This window comes from Phoca vitulina, unplaced genomic scaffold (genome assembly GCF_004348235.1).
Source record: "Phoca vitulina isolate PV1807 unplaced genomic scaffold, GSC_HSeal_1.0 scaffold15, whole genome shotgun sequence".
NCBI classification, from domain to species: Eukaryota; Metazoa; Chordata; class Mammalia; order Carnivora; family Phocidae; genus Phoca; species Phoca vitulina.
In genome coordinates, this window is record NW_022589718.1 from 16,237,672 (window position 1) to 16,265,207 (window position 27,536).

General features: G+C 36.9%; 1 protein-coding gene across 4 annotated transcripts in view; it reads right to left on the reverse strand.

Annotated features, from left to right (window-relative positions):
• DLC1 (DLC1 Rho GTPase activating protein) overlaps nucleotides 1-27,536 on the reverse strand; it is a 486,810-nt gene that overhangs the window by 361,938 nt on the left and 97,336 nt on the right. The window lies entirely within an intron of this gene.

Sequence of the window (27,536 nt, forward strand, 5' to 3'; positions counted from 1 at the left end):
CTTTTATCAATACTGGTGACTTACAATTTTATGCGGCGATTTTAATAATTTGTCTTAAATGCCTGTATTTCATTTGTATTTACCTTTTATCTTTTCCTTTACCTTGCAACCTTTAAAAATCCTTAAACATTACATATTTTTGTAAACAGCATTTGACTGGAGTGTTTTCCATGCAATAAACTTTTAATTGATTATTCAAATCCATTTCCCTTTATTGTGATTACTGATATAGTTGGATTTTTGTTGTTAACATTTTTCTTTTTTCTTCTTTTTTAAAAAGATTTTATTTATTTATTTGAGAGAGAAAGAAAGCACGAGCTGGGGGGAGAGGGGCAGAGGGAGAGGGGCAGAGGGAGAGGGAGAAGCAGACTCCATCCCAGGGCCCTGGGATCATGACCTCAGACAAAGGCAGATGTTTAACAGACAGCCCACCCAGGGGCCCCTGTTATAACATTTTTCTATTTTATTTATCCCATTTTTAATATTTTGCTTTTATTTGGGTATTGACTGATGTTTTTGTTTGTATCCCATTTTGTTTTTTAAACTTATTCACCCAAGTTCTACTCCTTTATCCTTGAAATTTTATCATTTATTTTTAGCATGACAAATTTACATTATAATAACATCTAAAATTAAAAAAAACACATTAATGCAACCCCCATTTTCTACAAAGGTATAAGGAACTTGGATCTTTTTAAATCTGATCACCAACCTCCTCCCCCCACCCAGACTTACCCTCAGCTCTAGCAGCTGTCTTCTGTTTTGTAATCTGCAACTGAAGTTCATTGCTTGATCTTAATAGATGGGAACTCTGTGGGCCCAAGTTGGGGATTGGGAACACTTTTTTGCCAGAGAGATATTTTGCTTCTGCCATCAGCTAGGAGAACTCCTAAACTTGAGGGGCTTAGCTCAGCTTGGGCTGGCTCAGGACTTAAGTGTCCCTGTTGCCATGTTGATCAGGCAACTTTGTTCTTCCTGTCTGCCCACTACTCAGGTTCCTATCAGATTTCCGGGTCTTCCCTCTATCCCTAGCTCACGTTGGAGTGTTTTTAAAAGAATACTTCATTAGTGATCTTCTTACTCTCTGTGAGACTAATGGCATCTGAATCTGTTCTTTCCAGAGTTTAGTTTAACTAAAAAAGGAAGTTTCTTCCGGGCAATACTACTGAAAGCAAAAATCTCCTTTTCAAGCATTTTAATACTGCAGCAATTTGGAATTATTACCACTACATTTACCTTGAAGAAATTTTGACACGGAGAGCTTAATCTGCACAAGACACAACAGCAATTTAAGTGGGAGATTAGACTCTTGACTTTGTTTTATATTTCAATTTTATATTCTTTTTACCTTAAAACTATTACAACACGAAAAATAGTGCACAAAGCAGTAACATACCAATCCTGAGGGGAGGTAGAATAAGGACATGATCAGAGTTTTTGTTCTTGTAGGAGCAACTGTTGTTTTCTTAGATATTCAGTCACACATGTACTACTTCTCATATTTTCCTAGTACTTCTTACCCCTGCCCCTCAGTTTCCATGAGTCAGATCATCATCAGCTTTGCTACCATTTATTTGCCTCCTTTGTGACAGATAATGATGATAATCATCTCCCATACTTAGGTCTCATTGTTCCTCCAACCCTACAGATAGATGACTGAGACCAACAGATTGAATTACTTTCTAACATATGGTGAGATCAAGGAATTAAACTGAATTTTGTCTATTTCCAGAATCCACTGTCTTACTCTTTCTTTTACGAATTGTATGCCACAGCACAGTTTCCTGGGAGCAAGAAAGAACTGGACAGGGGTTATAAGTCTGAATAGCAGCGCTGCTTTTTAAATTTTCATTGGCCCACTTTCCAATGCATAGGTCAAAGAGTAAAAGTGCCTCCCTTTCAATTTTGTAAATAAACAATACTCTTGGAAGTTCTGATGTCTTCTATATTTTAAATAAAGTCTTAAAAGCTGAGATCAATACTGCTGCTCTAAAAAATCCTATGTATTCCGTTAGAATTGGGTTTTTCACATTAATGCCTTATCCTAAAGCCTACACAATGGCCAGAACAATGGGCATCTGAGGCCTGACTTGATGAGCTCTGAATAATAGCTCCAATACTTAATTGCTCTGTGGCCTGGAGGTATGTTACTTATTTGCCAAGGCCTTGGTTTTTTCATCTACTAATTTTTACCAAATTTGTAAGTTTTGTGACAATTAAATGAGACAAGGCATACAAAGAGTCCAGGTCTGGTACTGGCACATAGTTAATGCTAAAACAGTAGGAATTACAGGAATTTGCAAAAGGTAAATTATAGATAGGTTGTGCATATCCTAAAAGTTTTATTGAAATTTATGTTTGAATGTTAAAATTAACATCAAAGTTTGCAATAAGAAATGATTGAAAGCTATCATTGAAATACATACCCTACATAATTTGACATGATTTTGACCTTCTAATAGTTATTAACATTCAATGTGTAGAGAAGTGTGACGCTGCTTTGGTAACCTCTCTACAGATATCCAAATGGTCCAAAGCTGTTGGGTTTTCTTGAAGGGAAAGCATAAATTGTGAAGAGAATTAAATATAGATAGCAACTCCAGTTTCTATCCTCCCAAATAATGGTGTAATAGCTCAATATTGTAGGAAAATATCAGGCAGGGCAGCTTATTTTGTATAAAAAGTGGCAATTGGATTTCCCTTGAGTTTTCTGTAGTTTATATAAAGCACGGCCTAACAATAAATCCACTTGTGTTCAACCACCCATTCAACCTCATTTTTTCCCCCTCACTGAACAAAGTTACTTCCTCTTGTGGAAAAATTTAATAAAACATTAGAATAAAATAATCCTTTGATACAGCTGAAAAAGAGGAAAGCACATTTGTCTTATCTGACTACATAACTTAAAAGCAATTCAGGAAGAAGTCATTTATTGCCCAAGGGACTTTTATTTTTATTTTATTTTATTATTTGAACATAATGTGCTAGGTAACTGTTCTAAAGGCCATTTAAAATAAAGAATGCCTTTCAGCAGAGTCCTTGGAATGCTCCCTAGCAAACCCCCCCACCCTTTCCACCCCAACTGGTGACATCAGCCTGGGGCCTGTCTCCAGAAGGAGATCTTGGACCTGAGGGGCAGTCATGGGGTTCTCCCACTCTGGGGACCACAAAAATCCCAAAAGTTTCTTAGTTAACACCCTTTAAAAAATTGAGGCCTGTGGAAAACCTACGCACGGAAAGTCTGTTTCTATTTCAGTTGTGTATCAGTTAAGATGGAAAAATTTTAAAGTCCACACAGATGGTAAATAAATTTCTGCTACATGAGGCAGTTCCTGGAATAAAGCAATTTTCTCAAATAACAAGTGCCAACTTATTTTTTCAACAGTACTTATTTTTAACTTTCCCAGGGAATAGTTGAGAGACTGGGAGCAGTGTCCTTCACCTTAGGAATCTGAGTCTCCTTCCAGAAGAAACTAATGCTGTTCTCACTACAGACTTACGTGTATGCATACATACATACGTACGTTGAATGAAGGGAGTGGTTGTTCATTTTCTTGGGGGAAGGGAATGAGAGAAAGGCTGAGAAGTTGGAAATTTTGCAGAAATATTTATGTTTTAATTCAATGTTTAATTTTCTATAACTTACTCTAAACAGTACGAAATTAACTCATGCTTGCTTAAGAATTCATTAAATATCTTGAGCAAATGGCCATTAATCCTTGGGAATTCTTTATACTCTATTAGACTTGGCCCATGTCTCCAGAAGCCTTCAGTGCTGAAGTCTCCTAGGACATAGCTGAACCCCCTAATGGTTTGCTGGGTCATGCTTCATTGGGAGAACCATCCCTGGACTGCAACTGGCAGGGAATTCTGGTGTCTTAAATAAAACTATGCCATTTGCTAAATCAGGGTGATGCAAACACTTCTTTTAGTAGCAGAGATTCCTTATTCATAAGATACACAAACACTGGCTATTAAATAATTAAATTGCTATAACACAGTTTTAGTGAGGGTATTACAGCAGAGTGCTAAGGGCCAGCCCTTACATATTTATTAACTTTTTTTTAGTAAAATATTTTACTCAGCAATATAGAGGTATCAATCTATCAATAAATTATTTCCTGAGTGCCTAAATACTAGTCATTGCAAAAGTAAGGAAAAAAACAAAAACTTGTCTTTGCCTTAGAGAGGTTATAGTTGAGGAGACAAACATGAAGGAATCTGAGAACCACCAAGAGCCAAACTGTGTGATGCTGAACATCAAGAGTGTGGAGTGGAGGGTGATATGCTGACCTGATATGTCAAGAGAGATACTTCTGTGGATTAAATATTTTTGTCCCTCCAACCCCACACCACCACCCAAATAATGTTGAAGCCTTAATCCTCAGCACGATGGTATTACAAGGTGAGGTCTTCAGGAATTAATTAGTTTTAGGTGAGGTCATGAGGGAGCCCCCATGATGGAATCAGCATCCTCATAATAAAAGGGAGAGAAACCAGAGTTTCCTCTCTTGGCCATGTGAGGACACAGTAGGTGGCCATTCATAAACCAGGAAGCGAGTTCTCACCAAAACCAGACCATGCTGGCCCCCAGATCTCAGACTTCTAGCCTCCAGGACTGTAAGAAAACAAATGTTTATGGTTTAAACCACTTAGCCTATGGTATTTTGTTATAGCAGCCTGATCAGACTAAGACAGACACTCAATGCTCAGGTGAAATCTATGAGTAAACCATCCACATGGGACAGGAAGATAGGTTTTTAGAAGGGAATTTTTGAAGTACTTGTTTTTCAGGGACATGGTCATCATCTTTCCATTGCAGTGACAACTTTGTGTGACAAATTCTAATGTTTGAAAGTAAACACTGACAACTAAATAATACTTGCTATATTGAGACCCAAACACAATTTACTAACAAACAAGTATGTGGTAATCAGAAAAATGGGGAGCTGGAAGGAAAAGAAAGATTTCTTAATTCAATACCTTCCCTTAAACAATGCGGAAACAATCCTGAGGCGGGAAAGGCTTGCTCTAAGTAACAGGTGTTGTCAAAGCTGGGATGAGAAAAATACTCTTCCAGGAGCTAATTCTGTGCCCCCTCCATTATAATATAAGAAACAATAACAGGTTCCATGTTACTCCTCTGTAGTATTTATGCAAAAATTTGTCAATTTGGCTTACTGGGAATAAAAGACCTCTGAGAATAATTGCCAAAATTTTCCTAAATTGGTTTTCTTTTATTTGGTCACACTAAATCTCTTGTGGTTTTATACCAAATCAAAGTGCAGGTCTTAACCATTAAATGAGAACATATTTTGATAGTGATGTAATTATAATGGCATTTTTAATAGACAAGACCAAATTATAATTTCAGTTTATAAAAGTAGTAAATTTCTAAATATTTGTAACTGGTTTTCCTTTTTTGACTTAAATGTGTTGTATCAGGGTTGAATTTGTTTTTAAAAGACTTGAAAAAAGGTGCTTTTTATAATACAGTGCAGATATCTTAATAATTAAAGTTTATTTCAAAAATCTTTAGTCTGGAAAAAACCTTGATTTTCGATTTTGGTTCAGAAGGACTTTAGTTTTCTGATTCTGAGGGCCCAGCAAAGGCCATCTTTCCAATCAGGGCTTTGGCTAAAACATAGTGGTTGTAATAATGAATTTCCTGTTATTCTTAGCATGTGCCCAGAAGCCACGGAGATTTTTGGACTTAGTGAATTAAAGAAAGAAAGTGAAAAAAGACGCTTTTATGAATAGCAACCATAGAAAATAGAGATTATAAACAGTAGTAGTTTCAAAATGAAAAGAAAAATACAACCATAACCATAGAATCTCAGAGATGGGGAGACTCCTTGGTGTATTTCAGCTATCAGGTAAATTAGGGGAAATGTAAATCCTGAGGCTGATTGACAAGTGCTGGGTATGTGGCATTAAGAACTGAGCCCGTGATGTGAAAGAGACCAGGATGTCAACTCAAAAAACTTATTAGCATTGAGTGAAATTAGTCTCTAAAAAGAGAATGAACCTAAACTCATCATTACCTTCAATCTTGTGTTTTTTGTGGTTCCCACATGCTTGGGTCATTAACTATTTCACAACCAGTTCTCCACTGAATTATGAATGGATAGTGTAGAAGCTTTGACGAGATAATCAGTTCTTAGTATATTTACCATTTCCAAAGGAATAAGGAAAGTGAGTAAGTTGCCTCCTAAAGCAAAAAGAAGCTATGGGGAGGAACTGTGATGTATGAAATGATCAATTTAAAAGTAGTAAGTGTTTTATACTTTTTGAACTTTAAATAGAATACATAATTAGTTATTTTAGTATTTCTTCAGAAATGTAATTAGTATCATTTATAGCTTTGTGAATATTAGCATTTCCACAGCTTTCTGTGAACAGCCAAGTATAAGAGGCCTTATTTTCCATGATATTTTTAAAGCATTATACTAGTCATCTAAAACTTAATCTCTGTCAAAACAGATTGGATTGAGGTTTTCAAAAAATTAGGAAAATTAAAAACAGAAGCAAATATATTCTACTAATTTCAGCAGGAATTTTTTTTTTTTTAATGCTACTAAGAAGTTTACATTTAGAAGAGGAGGCAAGGCACGTTTTCATTTTTACATACACATCCACAGACCAATTCTTTTTAGTTTGGCTAGTATATAAGTAGACAATGTAATTTGTCACCTAAATGAGACATTTCAGAAAGTGAAAGGGGGAGCAAAGTAGGCAGGAGGTGGGGACAACAGGCATAAATCAGAGTGGCCAGAAAACCAGGATGAATGGTCATCACACTAACGGAGCACTTTCCTTAAGAGTTAGAGTTATGAAAGTTTATCCTTCATGTTTTTTGAGTCTCTTAAGGAGAATGATAGTAACGTTTTCACCTTTGATTACCAGGCAACTAACATGATGCCTAAATATTAGATGGTAAAAACAATGCTGAATGAATGAATTAATGATTGAATATATTAACAAAAATATATGTCCATGCAAACATTTATAATTTTATTATGGGATACTCTTTTCTATTCGTAAGACCAAAGATTAACACAATAGACTCAAGGATATGAGAGGACATCACCATAACGGAATCTTTCTCCCTTCAACCAGACACATAGCAAGGGAAGTTCTTCTTTTCTCCTACACCAAACAAACTGAAAATGGACACAACTCTGGAGTCAACTATGGCTGGGGGAGTACACACTCACTCACCCATCCCATCCATCCATCTACCTGCTACACAACTCCCTGTTTCTCACTATACCATACCAATCACTGAGACTACACAAGGGACATACATAGTCTCTGACCTCAACGTGCATATGGTACCACCAAATCAGGGCATTTATTAGGTTCACCTTCAAACAAAATTTTTAAAAAGATTAATTTTCATTCATTTTACTTCTTTCCTCAGTGAAGATATTTTCAGGGAGGAAGACGTAACTTCGGGAAGTTAAAGAAAGTCGAAGGAGTTTGAAACGGTTAAGTGGTAAATGCTGGAATGAGGCAACTAGGTGTATAGAGTGATTAAGAGACCCTAAGAGTCCATAGAGGACAGAGAGCATGAATTTGTGGTGGGTCTCTGTAAGGCTCATTAGAATAGTGAGAGTAAGCTTAAAATTTTAACAAGGATTAAATAGAGAACTTTAAATTACAGGTGGGAGTTATTATCCTCAGTTGATAAAAACCAAGAGATTAGGTTAGCTTTTTAATGAAGGGAAATAACCTGGTTTAAATGTGTTTTCTTAGCAAGTTTATATCTGACTATACTATGTTGAATAAACTAGAATAAGAGAAAAAAAACTGGATCCAGAGAGATAGCAAGGGATTTATTATAGTACCTCCTAATGCTGAGATGAGTGTGTGGGTAGGATGGAGACATGAGAAGTGGAAATAAATGATTCCTACAGGAAACATGGATTCCTACAAAAATCATTGGGAGATCACACACCAGTTACCTATGCTATCCAAATTTCCTTAGTCATAACAAGGAAGGGGAACCAAAATCACTAAATTGTTAAGAAAAATCAATAGCAGGGAAACAAACTGCTGCACAGAAAGAAATAATTCAGGTAATACCAACTCCACATTAAAAACCTCTAAACCTCACATTAAATTATCCCTATAATTAGTGTTCTCAGAGAGGTTTAAGAGAATGCTCCATCTATAAACATGAACACATTACTATCAAAGAGCAAGCAGAGAACATACTCCATATGCTTCACCATCCCTCTTGCTACACATATGAGGTCTCAGCTCCATCTAAGCCCAATCCCTCCACTGGCCACTGGGTTGCCTCCTCCTTTACCAGTTCAAGGACATCATTCCTAGAGCTGCTGCCTTTCTTGTAGCAATGATATTTCTTCTACTGGGTCATTTTTTGAGCTTCCAAATATGACGGACAAATATCTCCCATTAAACGTTAAAAACAATTCTCTCTTGACTCCACATCCTCTTCTGGCTTTCACCCTCTTCCTTCATTTTCTTTTACAGAAAATATTAAATCATTATTTAATAGCTGGCTCTGCTTACTTTCTTCAATTCCTGACCCCCCTTTTGCTCTTGAACCCTCTGAAAGCAAGCATCTCCCCCCACCAAACTATGAACAAGACAGCCAATGGATTTTATGTTGTTAAATGCCACATTTCTTCTTGATCTACCCACAACATTTGAAATACTTGATTTCACTCCCCTTTTAGAAACAGTTCCTTCACATGGCTGCTAAGATCCTACTCTTTGATTCTGGTCATTCTTTTGTTCGTTCTAGTCCTTAGTTGGCATACTATTCATTTGTTGGATTTACTTTCTGCTTTCCTATATTAGAAAGTAAATCCTTGAGAGCGAAGATGTTATTTTTTTTTTTTTTTAAAGATTTTATTTATTTATTTGACAGAGAGAGAGACACAGCGAGAGAGGGAACACAAGCAGGGGAGTGGGAGAGGGAGAAGCAGGCTTCCCGCGGAGCAGGGAGCCCAATGCGGGGCTCGATCCCAGGCCCTGGAATCATGACCTGAGCCGAAGGCAGACGCTTAACGACTGAGCCACCCAGGCACCCCCGAAGATGTTATTTTTTATCTCTTACATCCAGAAGAGTGCTTGGCACACAGTAAGTGCTCAATAACTGTTTATCAACTAGGTAATTAAATGACAAAAAGAAAGAGCTATGTAAGTTAAAAATAGAATTGAAATAATAAATTTTTTCCTTTTTTTTTATAATGTTATGTTAATCACCATACATTACATCATTAGTTTTTGATGTAGTGTTCCATGATTCATTGTTTGCGTATAACAACCAGTGCTCCATTCAGTACGTGCCCTCTTTAATACCCATCACCAGGCTAACCCATCCTCCCACCCCCCTCCCCTCTAGAACCCTCAGTTTATTTCTCAGAGTCCACAGTCTCTCATGGTTCGATTTCCCCCCCTTCATTTTTCCCTTCCTGCTATCTTCTTTTTTTTTTTAACATATAATGTATTATTTGTTTCAGAGGTACAGATCTGTGATTCAACAGTCTTACACAATTCACAGCGCTCACCATAGCACATACCCTCCCCAATAATAAATATTTTAATGGACAATAAATGGTAAAATGAATCTATCTGAAGATTCAAGTTGCTGATCTGGTCCAGTGAGTCGAGGAAATCTCAGAGTAAATAATGCAAAAATTCAACGAAGTGTTAAATAATAGATAGAAGTTAAGAGACATAGACACAGGTTATTCAAAAACATCTAATGGGAATTCTGGGCAGAAACAAGGGGAGGTGGCAGTACTCACTAAAATATTGTAAGGAGTATTTCCTAAGCTGATGAAAGACATAGCTTTTCAGATTGAATGATCTTAGTAAACAACAGGTTGCATTCAAAAGAAGCAGAAATATTCATAGTCACATCCTAGTAAATTTTATAACTCCAAGGATGAAGAATATACCTTAAGAACATCCAGAGATTTAAAAATAAGTTACTAAAACCAAGTTATCAGGGTGGCATAGATCTTCATATCTTATATACTGGGTCACAGGAGAGTCAAGGAATGTCATCAAGTTTCTCAAGGCAAAAAAAAAAAAAAAGGAAGAGAGAGAGAAAGAAAAGGAAAAGAAAAAAAAGAGCCTAGAGTTCTAAACCTGTTTAATCATTAATTAAAATATGGAACAAATAACAACCCTTATGGATATAAAAGAACTTAAAAAATAATCATAATTATGTGATAAAGTTATTTAAGGACATATGTCAACCAAATAAATAAGAATATAAGAAAGCTAAAGAACATGGAAACACAAAAGATGTGTGACATAGAAAACGGGAGCAAATCAGAAGGATTTTAAAATAAAATCTATTAGACCTCAATGCCTGGGTGATCTCCCTTTTAATGACAAGATTTACATCTGCTTCTCTGTGATCCGATTTTACTGTTTTGTTTTATTTTTTTTTTTTCCTGGAATGGATATTTACATATTATAAAGCCTTTTGTGGATTTTGAATTTTATAAACATGAATGATTAATTTTAGCCACAAGAGAGAATGTATATGTTAAAGTCTTGAAAATATAAAAATTATACTATCAACAAAAATTGGAAGACAGAATGGGGGAGAAGAGGTAGACCAAGAGACAAGTGCTAATTTTCTAAACTTTCAAATGGAAATACAATACGATTTAAAATGGATAATCAACAAAAGGACAAATAAGCATTTACTTAGCAGGCATATTCATGAAGGCAAATACCAGAGGAACTAAAAATACATAAATGGGGACACCTGGATGGCTCAGTCAGTTGGGCATCTGACTCTTGGTTTCAGTTCAGGTCATGATCTCAGGGTCCTGAGATTGAGTCCCGCATGGGGCTCTGCATTCAGCAGGGAGTCTGCTTGGGATTCTCTCCCTCTGTCCCTCCCCCCACACTCTCTTTGTCTCTCTCTCTCTCAAATAAATAAGTAAAATCTTTTACAAAATACATAAATAATAAAAATCAGTAGGTACAGGGGAGAAACTTTGAACTAGTATGAAAACACTAAATTCCATCGAAAGTAAGTTTTTGATGATAGAAAATTTGTCAGCCATTGTTTTAGTCCATTACATCGTTTGTGCTTAGCATAATATAAGCGATTGTTATGGGTTGAATGTCAACTTCATATGTTGACAATTTATGAAGTTGTAGTAGAGTAGGATGGACCTCCATTCCCACATGACTAGTGTCCTTACAAAAAGGGGAAATCTGGACACAGACACACACAACACCATGTGGACATTAAGGCAGAGATCAGATGATTGTCCATAAGCCAAGAACCCTAAAAATTATCAGCAGACCATCAGAAGCTAGGAGACAGGCACGGAAAAGCCAACAGAAGGAACTAACCCTACTGACACCTTGATCTCAGACTTTTGGTCTTCAGAATTGTAACAATAACTTTCTACTGTTGAAGCACGCAGTCTGAGGTACTGTGTGACAACAGTCCTAGCAAACTGTTATGGCAGTCAAAGAATACTTGTTAAATATATGAATGAAATATCTTTCATAAGTGAACATCATAAATTCTATGTACTGTCACTAATTTATAAATATTTAAAAAGTATATATTTATAGTTATTTAGGTAATGAACCAGAATTGGAGACAATTGACAATGGTAGTCTGGAAAAATGGGACTAGTCAGAGAAGAAATTTAACTTTCATTTTATACTTTTTTTTTTTTTTGCTATATGCATGTATCACTTATACTTATAAAAAGATAAAAATATGGAGTTGGTAAATAAATCAATGTTATCTTACTGGAAGCATTTTTTCTTGAGTTAAGCACCGAGATAATTTAAGGCTTGGAATTGATTCAGGGATTTTTACTTCATATAATTACTTATAATTATGGAAAGCATGCTATCTCTCAAACAAAGTAAGTTACATTCTCTGTAGAAGTGTCCTCATGTTATTGGCTATAGTTTATAGTTATTTTTATTACAATTTCCAAAGAACTATCAGATAAAATTAAAGATGAGGAAATATAGTGTGAGGCGATTAAGTGATTTAATTGGAACAAGAAGAGAGTGAAAAAGTAGTGTGAATTATTACTGTACACTAAGGTAATGCTCAACGTGCTGTGCCTGTCTTCCCTCACTCACTCGTTCTACAGAAATGTAGTAAGTGCATCCTATATGCCATGCACACTCTAGGCATTAGGGGGAGAATGGTGAATAAACTGGGTATGCTAGTCCCTGATTTCAAGGAATTTCCTATGATGTGTAGGTTTATGTACTACAGAAGTCCCCCCACCTCCCCCACTTATCCACTGGGGAAACGTTCCAGGACCCTCAGTGGATTCCTAAAACCGCGAATAGTACCAAACCCCTCAGGTACTGTTTTTCCCTATACATACATACCTCTTATAAAGTATAATTTATTAATTAGGCACAGTAAGAGATTAACAACAATAATGAAACAGAACAATTCTAACAATATACTATAATAAAAGTTATTTGACTATTGCCCCTTTCTCATAATATCTTATTGTACTGTACTCACCCTTCCCGCGAGGACGTGAGATGATAAAACGCCCACAGGGCGAGAGTACGTGCGGTGATGACGTAGTTCGCGGGGCCTATGCTGGCGACTACTGACGTCAAGATTCTGCGTCAGAAGGAGGAGCCTCGCTTCCAAAGGCAACTGGCTGGGGGGTAACCAAAACCGCGGAAAAGGGGGGACTACCGTAGTTTCCTGAGGCTGCCTCTAATAAATTAGCACAAACTTAGGGCCTTAAAAGTACAGAATTTTTTTTTTTTTTTTTTTGGAGAGGGAGTTGGGGGGAGGGGCAGAGGGAGAAGAAGAGAAAGAATCTTAAGGAGGTGCCATGCTGCTCAGCGCAGAGCCTGAGGTGGGGCTTGATCCCAGGACTCTGCGATCACGACCTGAGCCAGAATTGAGTGTCAGACGCTTACCTGACTGAGCCACCCAGGCACGCTCAAAGTACAGCACTTTTTTCTCTCACAGTTCCTGAGGCCAGAAATCAAAGTGTGTTGGCAGGGCTGTGCTCTCCCAGAAGGCTCTGTGAGAGGACCCTTCCTTGCCTTTTCCAGCTTCTGGAAGCTCCAGGTGTTCCTTGGCTGCCTAGTTCCAATCTCTGCCCCCATCTTCTCATGGCCTTCTGCTCTGTGTCTGTTGTCTCTTTTGTCATGTATAAGGACACTTGGCATTGGAGGTAGGGTTCACCCAGGTCATTCAGAGTGGTCTCATCTTGAGATTCTTAATTACATCTCCAAAGACCCTCTTCCCCCATCAGGTCACATTCACAGGTTCCCGATTTGGATATGCACATACTTTGGGGGGGCTCCACAATTCAGTCACTACGATATGGATAAGTGAATAGGTTAAGTCCAACCCAGTGTGCTAAGTGCTAGGCTAAGATACGTACAGGGGGTCACAGCACACACAGACGACACCTGGAAGGAAGGAGGCCCCAATTCAGGCTGAGAGGTTCAGGGGAGACTATTTGAGTGAAGTGACATGTGAGGTGCGACCTGAAGAATGCCAGGGGCAGGACGGTGGGCTGGGCGAGCTTTCTGGGGGAGAGCGAGCATATGCTGAATTCAGGTCACAGAGAGGAGTTTAATGTGGCTGTAAAATGTGAGATGAGGAGAAGCACAGAAGAAACTACAAAGGTGAACAGGGCCCAGAATGTGACTGTCCTTGAAAACCGTGTCTAGCATATTGGAATGTTAAAGCTACGGAGGGGAATGGGGCAGATTTGCATTGGATAAAGATAATTTGGAGTGCAGCATGAAGTGTGTGAAGTGCGGATTTGTGGTTTTTAGGACTGGAATCCGAAGAAATCAGTTAGGATGATGTTGCAGTAACTTGAGCAAGAGACGGTTAGGGGATTAAGGGGAGAGGGATGAGAAATATTGAGGATGGAGAATTATTATATTCATAACTATTGTTAGTTACTGCTAAACTCACAGGTGTATCTCTACGAGTGTTTCTAAAGTGAAGATGTATTCCAAAGCTCTCAACTTTTCATCTGAGCTTTCTTTCTGGCTCTATGACTAGCGCAGAGAGAGAGAGAGAGAGAGAGAAAGAGAAACGGAAAGAGAGGGGAGGAGGGGTAACAATATGGATCTAGCAACCGTTTTTAATAAACATTTTGAATTTCTGAAACACATCTTTTACAAATGGATTGATTTCCTTCCGTTCTTAGAGCTGTGGATACACTTTAATTGGCACCGCTCCAAAGTAAACTTGACTTTTTAAACCCCTTCCTAAGTGAAAGGATGGGACTATACATTTGGGGGGTGGATATTGCTTATGACTCACTCTTAATTATATGTACCTGTTTAGTTCTTTTGGTTTCAAAAAGTTTTCATGAGAAGGTTAGGAATGCAGAAGGGTGTTATCAAAGTGGCAGTGGAATTCTGTGCAGAAAGAACGGAGGCGGCAGCAGGGGCAGAAGGTAAATATGTCACTTTGAACATAAGCAGTCCCTCAAGGCAAACAGTAGTGCGTTTCGGGAAAAATCTGCCTGCAGCTTCTCACCTGGGTGCCCACTGCCCCTGACAGGGGTGGTACATAATGACTGACACATGGAAGCAAGACCACCGGGCATCAGTGAGTGGACTGGCCAGCAACTTCAGCGGATTAAATGCTTGTGAATTTGCTAATAATTCCTTCAGAATCAAGTTTTATCGTTAAGTGGTTGAAATGGTAACAATTACTTGAAAACACTGTGTCAAGTATAACTCTGGATTTGAAATGCAGAACCATCACCACAAAAATCCATAGTCAAGGTTATTATTCACTGCAAGTGTGTCGCCTACCCCTCTTTGGTAGTTTAAGCATGACTTTGTGGCTGTTTTACATTCCCTTCCAATAGCAGTGGTTCCTAGGTTCGACTAACACACTTCGACTATTCGCTTCTTAGTAGAGACTGAGACTCTTAACATTTCTTCCACGAGCCTGCCTCCGTGTTATGTAGGAAATCAAACCACAGTGTGGGCATTTTTGTTATTCGCAGTATTCTGTTTTAGTCTCTCATCATAAACAATGGATTTTACATGACTTCAATGTACGTTGATAACAAATAGTAGCACACAAATTTTCCTTCTTCGAGACTGCAGCTCTTCTTGCCCTTCTTTACCATCCTCCCTTACCTCCAGCAACTTTATGTCACCAAGTTTCGTTCCAATGACTTGTATGGTAATTGGAGCTCCAGCCAAGTATTGTACAGTACTCTGACTTTAGAATACTGGAAGCACAAATATTGGGCAGCAGCTCACATGGATAAGTGACTATATCAGCATTGTGACTTATCTATTGACATCTCCTGAGTAAATCTGGTCCCCTTAAAAATGAAAAGATTTATGTGAAAGTTAGAAATTAAAGTTTGTAATCAACTGGCTTCCTGTAAGCAATTACGACTATTGCCTTTTTATTTTCTATCAATAAAATAAATGATCTCAGGGTTCAGGTTTGGAAATTTAGGATTACGATAAGTATAATGTATTGCATGTGAAGAACAGATTTATTTCCATTTTAAGTTGCCCAGAATAGGCTGATGGACAATTTCGCATGCTTTTTATTTCTAGTCTATGTCAAATTTTAAGTATAAAAATTTAGTGCTTTACATAATCACTAGTATGCTTAAGAAATTTGCATGAAGATTATACCGAAATCTGCTGGCTAATTTCCTTTCTCTCCTTGCCTCCTTAATGATTGCTCACAGTATGGAACTTGTTTGAAATACTTTTCAGCTTGTTTAAAATTTATCATGCCTCAACCCAAACACTGAAGACATCTGAGAGAAACCACTTTGTAACTTCTAAGTGGATAGAGATAATATTTATGATATAAGCCTATGTTGATCACAGGGAAAGAATACAGAATAATTGAATTAAATGAAAATTCATGCCTCAAGAAAGAGTAACTTTTTAGTATAAAACTAGAAACCAGGAGAAGCTGAGAAAAATAAACTTTATTTTAGACTCTATTTTCAGTTTTTTAAAAATATATTTTATATTCTTGTCAGCAGATACCTGAAATGGTAGTTAAATTCTTAAAGCTGTGGGTTTTTTTTTTTCTTTTTTGCACACCAAGTGGACAAATGTCTGAAATAGAAGGATAAAACATTTCTTTTCATCGTTCAAAAAAACCTTAATATTAGGTTTGTGTTACATTTTGATGTTGGCCAATTCTTTCTGATTACTTTTAAATTATAGCTTCTCCATGATAATATGCAACTCAGCATCTTCTCCGTGGGGCAGCAACTTTACGTTGGTAACAGGACATACCACTATTAACACTCTAAATTATAGCCCCTTGTCCTTGTCAATACACACACATTATTCCAGTTAAAGTGAAATGCAAGAATGTTCAAAGTCTCTTCCAGCTGGAACATTCCATGAACCTATGAAAAGCAAATTCTGTCTCTCATCCCATATTTGTTTGTAGGATGCTGCCTACACCAATCTAGTCAAGCAGACAATGTCTTGCTTGTTGGGTAAATGAACATGTGACAGGATGTTAAGCATCATGCTACTATCTTACAGCAAGATGAAGACAAAATGCAAGGGATGTTATTGAGAAATGGGTCAAAATTAACGTCCTGATACCCAATGGCAAATACATCCTGGGAGAAATAACAACTCTGCACCCAAGAGCTCAGCTATTTGTTTCTTAATGTAGGCACTGGTCTGCTGTGTTGACCAAACTTCACTTCCCTGTGCCTTTGGTGGGAGGGTGGAGGAGTGAGAAAATGGTCCATTGACCTTGAAGTTGATATTTACCACAGAGGCCTCGCCTGCATCTGGTTTCCTTTTACATCTTCCTTGGAAACATGTGGGAGTAGAACACCACCAGCCAACTTGCAAATGTCCCTGTGGTAGTGACCACTTACTTCCTCTGTGTTTTGTCACATCCTCTACTCCAAGTCTCAATAAAGACTGCATTGTTGCAGGGAGCCAAATACGGCATCTCAGATTGTGCCTGATTATTGCAGTCATTGAAAATTAATTTATACAGGTATGTAATTTTTATATATGTATTATATATATTAATTTACATCTATGTATATACTTATATAATATTTTCGTTCAGTAAACATATTTTATCCTTAATATTCCGCTTACAGGCTTTAGACACTTCACAATTCTCTTAAGAAAAAGTTGAACTCATTCAAAAATTCATAGGATGGATTTTATGCTACAAATTGACACGATCTAAATAATATTTAGATCACAGTGTTAAAAACGAAGGTTGTCATCAGCACACTGAGCGTGAGCCCCAATCTTTCACTGTGTAAAAACAGAGGAGGAACGGCATGGTCAGAGTGCTGTCCTCTGCACACATTGTCATCCATCAGACAATTCACATCACTCAGAGAGACTGTGGGCTCTTATTATTAAAGAATTCCTTTATTTAAACTCAAGGAAGATGAAAATTGAAATTTGACCTTTTATCAATATTCATGAAGCACATTTCTCATCTGTTATACTCCGACTGAAATACCTTTGGGTACCACTTCAAAGTGGCTCTAAAGAAAATTTTCAATTGTATCAGGCCAGTATGTGAGTGGAATGTGAAACATCGTAATCAGAATTGAATTTTTAACAAGCAAGGAATTATTCTCTTGCTTTTTTACTTCTTACGTTTTTAGTCAAATATGCTTTTAAATCACCTTGTTATGATTGCCCATCATAAAAAATTAATTAGTAGCACTCCATAGGTGATTCTTACATATCTATGAGACTATGAAAATTATTGAGAATCACTGTCTCATCACCATTTTATAGTTGAACCATTTTGTGAGTACATCTCCCAATAACGTTTTAGTCATCAAGCAAATGTCCACGTTCTTCATTTCACTTTTCTGCTAACCAAATACTAGCTGGGAGCAAATTAACACAGCTAGCTTTTTTTTGGGGGGGGGGGGACTCATTAGTATACTGAAATCTGATTATTTATTTATTTATTTATTTAAGGTTAAGTGAGCCCAGAAGCTAAAAACCTAAGTTTGAAAACAAAGTTGCTTTGCCTAAGCTAAAGCATGGCATATGAAGTACTGTCCTCCTCTTTTGATGTTTATATCCCCATGAAATAGTTTGCAAAAGACATCTTAGCATTTAAAAGTGACTGTTTACAAAATGGCTTTCTTGAAGTATTTATTTCATTTACTCCCTAAGACTGAAACCTGTGTATTTAAAGAAAATAAAGTTTTACTCCTCAAGAACATTTAAAGTAGAGACAGAGAGATTCCTCTCCTTCATTCTCACAACGGCACTGTCTTTGCATTCCTCAAAGCGCAGCTCAGGCATCACTTGGTGAAACTTTCTTTGACTTCCTCACTAGGGACAGAGTCCCTCTCCTAGCCTGTAGTGCTCCTAGCTCCACAGATTTTAATACTTTCTACCTTGGGTTAGGTTGAATTATGATGTTAATGTACTTGTGGTTCCAAACATAATATCATATTAGGTTCTAAAAGGAATAGTTTAATTAAAATTAATTTAACTGAATATTTTGTTGTTATTTATGTTATTATGTTACATTGCCCTTTCAATATGTAAACTCCTTTAGGTAAGGATGCATATATGATTTTTATTTGGATCTTATACCACACATGACAAAGTGCTGGGACAGGGAAGGTCCTTAATATTTTAGTTAATGAATACATATTCCAGGCCTTACTGTATAATGATATTTAGATAACAAAGATGTCCATGAGGATTGACTTATTTTCTAAATCCTCTCTCAGGTTTTGTCAGTCTTTCCCCACACCTGTTCTCAGACAGTTCATCTTACTCTCAGATCTACAGGACAATTTAGTAAAACAAACAAACAAACCACAACTATTGCTACTAATAGCTAAAGTCCATGGTGTTGTCTACCTGTCATGTAGTGTTTTCATTACTTCTCTATATTAACATTCACTCTTCCTAACAACAGAGTGACGTATTCCATTATACAGATGAAAAAACTGAGGCACAGAGAAAATCAGTGACATACAAGATTACAAAGCTACAAGTGAGGGAAGCACCTTGGTTTCAGAGTCCACTGGCTTAATTACTTATGCATACCCACGGTGTAGACGGTGTGGAGACTTACCATGGGCCATGCAGCACTCCAGAAATCTCCAACTAAAGTGGCTACTGACCCTGGCTGCTATTTATGCTGTGAATATAGATTCTGCCTGCAATTTTTCAGTTATGTAATTGTCAATTCACCTTGAATTTTGGTTAAAAAATGGATTGTTACAGGAATTGTACTGGGTAGTTTTTTTAATCACATTTTCTATCTCATTTAATGTTCTAGCAACCATGTGATGTAGGGAATGTTGTCTTCATTTTTTTTTAGGGACAAATCAGCTTTACAAAGACTAAATGACACCCTGCAATTTAGACTCTGCTCTTTCTCCTCATTAACAGCTTATTCTCTCGGTTAGAAAATCAAGGTCAGACTGGGGCACCTGGGTGGCTCAGTCGGTTGAGCGTCTGCCTTTGGTTCGGGGCATGATCCCAGGGTCCTGGGATCGAGCCCCACAGTGGGCTCCCTGCTTAGCAGGGAGCCTGCTTCTCCCTCTACCCCCCGCTTGTGCTCTCTCTCTCTCAAATAAATAAATAAATAGATAAAATCTTAAAAAAAAAAACACAATCAAGTTCAGACCAAGCCATTCATTTTCTAGACCAAATAATAATGCTATTTCAACTTTTTTTTTTTAAAAACCTCTGGGTTAACTTTTAATGTATATAAAAACCCTTAATGTATATAAAATCCTTTTGAAATTCCAGTGGCTCAAAAAATAGAACCCCAAATCGAAGAGTTTGATGAATCACTAGCTTTATTCCTGTGCCAATGCAGAAACAGAACTGAAAAAAAGAATAAGTGTATTTTCTTCTTTGCTTATGTTTCCTTTGAAAATTGTAAGGCTATCTCTAAAATAGCACTATAATTTTCTTGACAGTTAGAACATTATCTGTGGAATAGAGATCTTGTTGGCAGCAGGGATAAGTACTTTATTTCTAAGAGCACGAGCCAGAAAGTGAACAGAGTCTGTTGGCACCACTGAACTTAGTGCCCAGATAACAGAGGCAGGGTCCTGTTCCATAGGCGACGTTAGTTATCCCAACTTTTGTGGATATTGGCATTTCTTGGAGGGACGCAGCCAAAGCCTATCATGGTTTTGTTGGTATTAAAAGATTAATAAGTTGGTCCTGGTTTATAGTAACAGAAATCCATGAGGAAGAAACTAAATCAGTTTTACTATTACGATAGCCTCTAATGTGCAATTGGCTCTGAAATACCCATTAATTATTTAAAATAACATCATAAACATGTATTAATTCTTGCTCCAATAAACTCTGATGTTGGGTTAATGTGAATTTATTAATGATCTTGCTACTAATAATGTAAATTTGCAGTTTGGGTCCAAGTCACTGCTTGGATCAGAGGCTCATCACACATCATAACTACTTTAAAAAAAAAAATATCTGGAACAAGAAACATCCAGATCTAATTGCTGTCATTCAGAGTATATTTTTCTGCCTTAGAGGCACCTGGCAGCAAACCTCCCTACTTCATGTGGTTTTCACGATATAAATTACAAAGAAATTTACTATTGTCTGACACTTTCTAAACAAATCCCTTAATCTCTCCTACTCATTTGTCTTTCAATCTCTTACTCTATTTTTCCTGTCATCTCCCCTCCACTCCATCCCCAACTTCCTCAGAATGACATGAACCAGAAAAGTTGGAGAATTTCTGAACCAGTGGCTTCCCAACATTTTTGATCATGTGCTCCTCAGTGACCATGTGTATGTTATTTACTTATAAACTGTAACATATACTTTTGTATTAATATATATCTTATAAAATATATATAAAATTAAAGGATAAATTAAAAATCAATGTGAATGAATATTCTAATATTTTCCTCCTCTACACTTACTCTTGCCCATTCGTCTCTGGAAATAACTGAGTAGATTCTAAATAACATTAACCCCCATGATTTCTCTGTACTGGATTAGTTACAATGAATTAGTTGTTTTGAGACAAACAATGATAAGAATCAAACTTGAAGGTTGCCTCACAGACCCAGATTTTACATAGTTCTTTTCTCCCTCTTCCCTCATGCTCTGTTTTAGCATGGAACTAGCAGGGAGCACAGATAGGAGATTATGGTACAAAGCATGTGATATCTGGTTTCTGATGTGGGTTGTATGGTTCCATTTCTTCTACATCTTTATACGTATGCTCTAGACACCTGATTTTGTTTTCTGAAAATAAATCCTTTACCATGACAGGAATATTCATTCATTCAAACACTTATGAATAGAGTTCTAAGCCTTGGGCTGAATGATATAGACACAAATTTGAACTGCTGCAGACACAAAACTGCCCCCACCAAGCTTAGGCTTTAGTTAGCAATGGTGCGATCAAATGGTTCTATAGTAAATGTTATAAAAGAGATGTCTTCTTTTTTTTTTTTTTTTTTTTTTTAAAAGATTTTATTTATTTATCTGACAGAGAGAGACACAGCGAGAGAGAGAACACAAGCAGGGGGAGTGGGAGAGGGAGAAGCAGGCTCTCCACTGAGCAGGGAGCCCGATGCGGGGCCCGATCCCAGGACCCCGGGATCATGACCTGAGCCGAAGGCAGACGCTTAACGACTGAGCCACCCAGGCGCCCCTAAAAGAGATGTCTTCTATGATGAAGAGAGAATCAAGCAACTAATCTGGCTGAGGAGATTTGGGAAAGTCCCCCCAAAGGGAAACTATTTGAGGAACTTGAAATAGCTCATCAGGGCTTTACCTTCATCCTGGTAAATATAAAGCCAGGCAGGGCTGGCTCTATTCAGCGGAGTTCCTCAGGTGAACTGATAATAACAATAATTTATTTCCACCTGCTCTATAATCACTGGACTCAAATTCACGTTCCTTGTCTCCTCCTTAAACTCCTGCTGGTGATAACCGCAATTGCATCGTGCTGAAATAGGATCTGATTCCAGCCTTCTACAAATCCAGTTTTTGTCAAGGACTTGTTGCTTTTCCTTGCAATTGATTGGGGCTTCTTGGTATCCTATCATAGCTTATCCTTCTCTCTTTCTATCTCTCTTTCTCCTTTCCTTCTCCTCCTCTTCCTGTGCCCCACCCCTTCTCTCTTTCTCTTGCACTACTGTTCCCTCCCTGTGATGCTAGCCTTATGTGTTAGTCAAACAGAAGTCTTACTTGGGAACTCCAGCAGTGTTTCAGGGACTACATGCATCACCATGTAAGGAACCGCTATCTGGCTCACGAATTTTGAACTAAGTGGTATACCAGATACATGGAATGGGGCTGGTCTTATCAGATACTATATCTGATGTTATCTTTTATCATATAATTAAATGTGTTTTTCTTCTTTATGGTGGTTTTAGGGGAATCATGTTTATTATGAGGCAAAATATTTGAGCCCCAAATACTTGCAAATATGTTTTTGGCTTTCTAGTTGTTTGTAAGGCAAAAACCAGTTTAAATGGCATAAAATAATTTGATGGTTTTCAGTGGCCTAACAACACAAAATGAGCTATTAGTGAAGTTACCAGATGTACCTGGGACACAAACCCAGCTAAAATATGGCCGGGAAGACCTAGCATTAACTCTCTACATGCCAACTCTCCACTGGGTAATGACTTCTCTGCCAGCCCTAAGCCTTGACCTAGGGAAACGAAGTTTAAAAACAATACAATCTACTCAATGAGACTGTGTCTTTAAAACCCATGTGAACTTAGTGTAAAATCATACTGTTATTATGAATCTATCTGCAAAGCTATATATACTTTCCCTGCTTTCTAGTCCTTCCCTCTTTGTCAAATGATACTAGGCTTATTAACAAACTCTAATTCTCCCACTAGTCCTTGCTTTCATTCAACATATCTTAGGGTCTTAGCTTATCCATCCTTTCGTTTTTTATTTCTTAGACAATCTTTTCCTTACCTTTTATATTCTTCCAGCTGGCTTCCTATCTTTGTCCATTCTATCTTTTGCGTAATTTACTATGTTCTTTATGTCACCCATCGGTCAATGACAGCCTCCTCATGCTACAAGGCTCCCACATAGGCATTCAGGGGACAGAAAAAAACAAGAAGGTCATAGAAAGGAATGAGAAGGTCATTTCAAGTATGAGTGCACTTTTCCTGAATTTAGACATATTTTGGAGATAGGGTAAGGAGGACATCCTTGATTTTATCAGTCATTTCTAATTAACATATTACATTTGTCCAGAGATAAAGTACAGTATAATGTTTTGCTCCTGGGAAGTCTTCCACAAAAAAAGTGCAGCATTTGGTCAACATCACTTTGAATTGTTTCTTAACACAGAAAGATATTCTGTAGTGTGAAATTAAATCAAGTATTTATAGAAAATACCACAGAACATATAGCAGCCTGTTTATTCCTTTCAGGACATGCCATTATATACTGGAATATATTTATGGGAGGGTGTTGTTCTTCAACATATTTAATGTTATGAGTTAGCCCTCATTATAAAATTTCTCCTTCTTTGATAATAGAATTTTTAGCAGACACCTGCTTATCCAGAATACAGGCTCCATTTCTCAGCCCTTATTGCTAGGTGTGGCCATGCAACTAAAGTCTAGCACGTGAAATATGAGAGAAAAAGAAGTGTGTCCCTTCTGGGTTCTGCCTTTACATAGGAGTGTGTCCAACCCTGTACTCTCTCTTTTTCCCACTGTACTATTGACTTGACTATCAATAAGGGATCAAGGTGGTAGAGCAGTTAGATCAAAGAAGCCTAGGGTTTTGAAAACATAGAGGCTACATATTGGTCCAGAACTCTTTATACCCAATTATTATGTGTATGTGAGCATAAAGATATTGTTTAAGTCACTTTTATGCTGGTTTTCTACAACAGCAGTCAAAACTACAGCATAAATGATATAGTTTAGTTTATTGTTGGAATGTGAGATTTTTGTTCGAATGTGGAATTAGGTGTCTTCTCAAGGTTCAGATCATTTTTGCATATTTTGGAGTTTATATTGCTTTGTAATATGGTTTATGTTTTATGTGAGCAGATAAAAATATGTTCATACATTTATATAATATCATGGTTATGCAAAACTTTGGGGACTATTGAAATAGTCTCTAGAGAAGACTGAATTTTGAACTCTCTTTAATTAGCTAACCACCATCGAGAATAAATATACTATTTCTTTAAAAAAGCCTAACCTCAACTCTTTCCCTACATATTTTCCATCTTCACATCTCATTTGGTTTAAAGAGACCACTTCTTAGACTGACTCCCTCCTCCAGATTTCTGTGGAATTTGTCTCTGAGAATTGCTCTTAACCAGCTGCCTTACCCCCAAAGACCCACCCACACTCTATAAGCGCTGGTCATATGCCACACGACCTTCTGACCCATTTGCTAATGTCTGTTCCTAATCTACTTGGTTTTCCTTTGATTTCAGTGGCTTCAATTCAATGATGTGTTTCACCATATTTAAGAGAATTATTAGCTTAAAAGATTAATATTTATATATCCTACAAATGCAGTCCTCTCCACTTGAGACTCTTAATAAATATATGTGTAGCTATCCGTGATGGCCAGAAATAACACTGGAAAACAACAAAAAAATACATCATGCAAAACAATGAATGCCTGCCAAGATTTATAGGTTTCAAGGAATGATAATGTATATCTGAAGTACAATGATATTTCAGTACCTTCTGAGGATCAGTCTTAGAAGCTCTACTTTAGTTTTCTTCTTTTTTCCAAGTCTTAGAATCTTGATTATATCATGACCCCCCCCAAAGAAAAATCATGCTCATAAATTCAATGAAGGATTTGTTTCACTCATATGATCATCAGATAGTAAGCTGATTAAAGTTCTCCCACTAAAATTTTATTAGCTTATATTCTACTTCACCTTTTCATGCACTAATATTAAAGCTGTCACCATGGCTGACAAATAGTTTTACAGATATAGACAATTAAGCAAATTCTTTTCGGCATCTGGTACCTAACACCTTAGACATAAAAATGTGGCTTATGTGTCTCCCCAAAAGGCCTATCTCTTTTTAAACGACTTTCACTGGCATTAGGAATGGAGTAGTTGATTGGAACTCTTGTCAGTATTTTGAAAAACTTTATAAATACTTGTTTCCATTTCGTAGGAGTGATGATAATCATAATAACTATTTAAGGGGTCATTTTGTGCCATGCAGAAAATGCTCCAAATAGTTTATGCATCTAATATTTCGTTTTTGTACTTTTGTTCATTGTATGTACTTCCCCCATAATCCTATCATCTTTTATAAAAATTATATAGGATAAAAGGTGAAAATCCTCTGCTTCTACACTTTTAGTTCTATTCTTTCAAAGTAACTGCTTTTAACAATTTTATGCCTATTTAGCCAGAATTTGCATAGTCTTATTTAATCATATAGAGAGATTTATACCCCTGTCCCTATTTATATCGATATATACAAATTTTGTCCTCTAAGGTTGGTATGTGCTAGACATAGTGGTGTGCTACTGCATTTTTCCACGTACACTATATCATGAGCATTATTAAGTTAATGCACACAGATCTCACTCTGTTTTTTTAAAACTTTTTTTTAAGATTTTATTTTTATTTATTTGACAGAGAGAGAGTAAGAGAGCACAAGTAGGGGGAGCAGCAGAGGGAGAGGGAGAAGCAGGCTCCCCGCTGAGCAGGGAGCCCGATGCAGGACTCGATCCCAGGACCCTGAGATAATGACCTGAGCTGAAGGCAGTCGCTTAACCGACTGAACCACACAGGAGCCCTCACTCTATTTTTTAATGGCTATATAGCATTCCAACTATAGATAAGCAATAATTAAACATTCTTTATTGATGGAAATTTAGGTTGCTTCTTTTTTTTGTCAGTAACATACAATATAATGATGAATATCTCTGCCCATATATTTTTATGAATTTGTTTTACTATTTCCTTTGGTAGAGTTCTAAAATGGCTAGTTGCCAATTCAAAGGTATTTTAATATTCATTCAGTATACAATAGAACAGAAATTCCTACAGACTTTGATTATTGAGGCTTCTCCCATAATCATACTTTTCCAGAGTAAATCCTAAACATGAAATTTTGCATTTAATCTGTTTATTACAGTGCTCGCTTCGGCAGCACATATACTAAAATTGGAACGATAATCTGTTTATTACAAAGCATCCCGAATGAGCTATAGAGTCAAAGCAAATATTCGACCAGACAATGCCATAACACTTTAGAATGATGAAATGCTTTAAATAGAATATTTAAGTTAGAACTTGTAAATAGATTATAATTACAGCTCTCATAATGTAGCCATGCTATAGTGACATGTCCAAGAGCAAATTCTTTCCAGCATTCTTAGTATTGATATAAATGTCCAAGTGGTGAGCATATGTTTCTGGAATGTTTAATGTTTCTGTCGGCTGTTGGGTAGGGTTTGTCTTATTTTAGGGGAGCTCTGTCATAGGTCAGTTAATAATTTCTTATGTCATTATTGCATTCCCAACAGATTTGATAGGATAAATGGACATTTCTGAAAAAGTGACCAGAGCATGCCAATCATAACAACTTTATGGAGCATTAATATTTTAATACAATATATAAGGAAGGAGGAGTTTGCCAGAAGCACAGAATGCTCTGTTGTCATATAGTTTAAGCATATTGATCTTTGTTTTCAAGTCTTTGACTTCATTTAAACTAATTTATGATAAAACTATGGATCTAGTTTGTTAGCAAAACCACAGTTTATGGAAACCAGACTTTTTTTTTAACCACAAAGAGAGTTAGAGATTTTTTTCCTCGTTGTAGATAGCCCTAGTTGAACAGAACTAAGAACACTGGTTTTGTGTTAGAAGAACTGCAACTATGGATTAATATTATATCATAAGAGGGGGAAGGATGTTATCCAATCTGCAGGGAGTTTTCAATGCCAATGACCATGTTGGATTTATGGAAGAAATTATATTTGTACTTATATCAGGATGTAAAGCACTACATTGTTGGAAGAATTTGGAGAAAATCCTAAAGATAAGACAAACTTTGGCCAAGAGTCTACTAGCTAAACCATGCTTCCTGTAACTCCAATCTTTGCTTCTCTCACTTGGAAACTTCTTAGGGGAATATGGCATCTACAGGATTAGTCAAAGGGGCCTTGCATCAAGAATAATTTCAGTTACTGGCTCTTTCTGGTTAAGAGTTAAAGAAAAGTTGATACATCTATTGATGGCAAATCTGCCAGAATATTATTTAAAATAGTATCAGCATAAGGGGCGTAGGAGATACTGTTGCCTTTGTATAGTAAAGGAGTCCTTTTCCACATGTAATTCGTAGCCCTTTAATTATGATAAAACATACTTTTTAAAGGGAAGAAGAAATAAGCCCAAATAATTGACACTAAATAAAGAAAATACTATGACTTTCTTTCTTTCTAAAAACTAGAGAACACTCTTCAGATAGGCCTTGACCTAAGAGCTATCTGGCGGCTATTTAATCCCAATTAAAGAAAGCGAAACCAATTCTGAGGGAATGTTCATA